Source organism: Natator depressus, chromosome 22, assembly GCF_965152275.1.
Source record: "Natator depressus isolate rNatDep1 chromosome 22, rNatDep2.hap1, whole genome shotgun sequence".
NCBI classification, from domain to species: domain Eukaryota; kingdom Metazoa; phylum Chordata; order Testudines; family Cheloniidae; genus Natator; species Natator depressus.
The window spans coordinates 14233848-14236085 of NC_134255.1; positions in this window are offsets into that span (position 1 = coordinate 14233848).

Consider the following 2238-nt stretch of genomic DNA (forward strand, 5'->3'; position numbering starts at 1 on the left):
CTGCAAGTCACCTCAGCGGCACTCACTGCTGCTGAATAGCTCTGGGCTCCATCTCCCCAGTGAGGCGATTACCCACTGCTCTCTCAGCTGGGTGGGACCTGCTCACTGGTCCAGGCTGGGGGCAAGTGAAGCCCAGGAGCTCCCCGAATACGTGGCACCTTCTGAAGTGGCGGCGGCAACAGGGAAAGCAGAAAATGCAATAAAAAGGGGGCCCAGCAGGGCTTACAGCCCCTTGGCTTTCTCTGGTATCCTTCTGGAATCGCTGGAGGAGGTTGAGTCAGGTCTGTGCTCATCCCCGACACGAGGTGCCGTGCCAGGCCCCTCTACTCTGCTTGGGGTCACGTTCCTGCTTTGGAGTTGGCTCCTTTTCTTGCTGCTCATCTGCTCCATAACAATCTCCCTATGCAGGTCGGCCAGATGGAAAGGAGCACATGCGGTCATCCGGGGAAGAGGCGCTACAGGCACGGCGGCCTCCACTCCCATCTCGCCCTGCAGAGGCGGCTGCTTCAGACCAACAAATAAGCTGCCAGTCACTGGCACCCATAACACCAGCAGCTCATCTTAGGCTGCGTCCACACCGAACAACTTCATAGCCACAATCTGCACCCCTGGGGCTACTCCACCACCAGCAGCAGGACTGGAAGGTATAGAGCCAGGGGTGGGGAATCAACATGAATTTACGTTTGTGCTGGATCAAACACCGCAATGGCAAGGCCCAGGCTCGGATCACCCTAAGCTTCCACAGTTGCTACCATGGGTGGAGCACAACCAGTGATCAACCGCGGCTGAGAACGCTGCAGACAAGACAACAGGGTCTGAAGACAACGGCAACCTGAACAGTCACTACTGAAGCGCCAACCATATGACCCTAAATTACAGGTGTGTTGAGAGGGGGGCCTACTTCAGAGGTGGTCGCAGGGCTGCGCTGCTGTGGTTCAGGGAACAAAGTGCTCAGCAGCTTCTCTTGACGCTTCACCTCTGACAAGCCACAACTCAACAACTGTATTCATTTTTTTTTTTTTTTTAAATTCTGACTCTCTCTCTTTGGATTCCCATCTACTCTGCGCCTGTCTGGATTAGACTCGGATCTGTTCAGGCTGCCTGAATTCTGTCTCTGGTTAAGAGTTTAGCTCTGTGCTGGTAACTAAAGATGATAATAAGAGTCCTGGACACCGAAGAAAAGCTTTGCTCCGGGGACTTGGACAAACACTCAATGCAGAAAATGCAGGATCATCGCTGCCGGAGAATCTAAAGCCAGGACCCATAGGGCTTAAAAGCACTCGGGTCAAACCAATGTAGCAAGCTGAAATAGATTCAGCACAGACAGGAGGGCAAGGGCGGGAGCTGGGCTGGGTATTGATTTGTCATGTAGGGAATATTTATTATCTGTATTAGGGTAGCACCTAGGGGTGCCAAACACAATCGTGGCTCCATCATGCCAGGTGCTGTGTATATACACATAGTAAGAGACAGTCCCTGCCTTGAAGAGCTCACAACGCCCATCGATGTTAATATTTTCCACTGATCAGGCCTGAAGTGGACAAGACAGACAACGGGTGGGAGAAAGTAAGAACCATTATCTCCATTTTACAGACAGGGAACTGACCCACAGAGAGACTGAGTGACTTGGCCAAGGTCCCACAAGGAGCTGGGGCAAAGCAGGGAAGATCCATTTTAGCCACAAGACCATCCTCCCTCTGGATGGAGCAGCTGGATTGGATATTGACAGACTGTAACATATATGGCAAGGGTTCAGCTGAGTTGTTTATTGCTTCTGTGTTTTCTCTCCATCGGAAATATCCGAGACTCACCACGCTGCTAAAGTCACAGCAAACGGCTGATTAGCATAGCAAGCAACTGGGAGGCTGTAATCTAGGAGCGTGAGCTCAGGTAGGGAAGTGGCAGCAGTAGGGGCAGATTAAATCCTGAGAGGCAAAGATTTTTTTTTTTCATGACAGCATCTCTAGTGAAGAGCCAGAGAGAGATAATCACGGATACTTATAAGCAAAACTGTCTCTAAGGCAGCAGTTTCCAAAGTCTAATAATAGGGCTTGGACTTGTTTATTGCATGATTCATACAGTATTGCATAAAGCAGCCAGTCCCCAGAATGAGTTCCTGAGAAGTCATGAATTAGAAAAGGGACTCTGTCCAGCTGCACTCTGGTTCCCTGCCAGCAGGACACTCAAGGCGCCATCTATCCTGAGTGGGGTATTCAGGATAGGGACATTTTAGCAAAC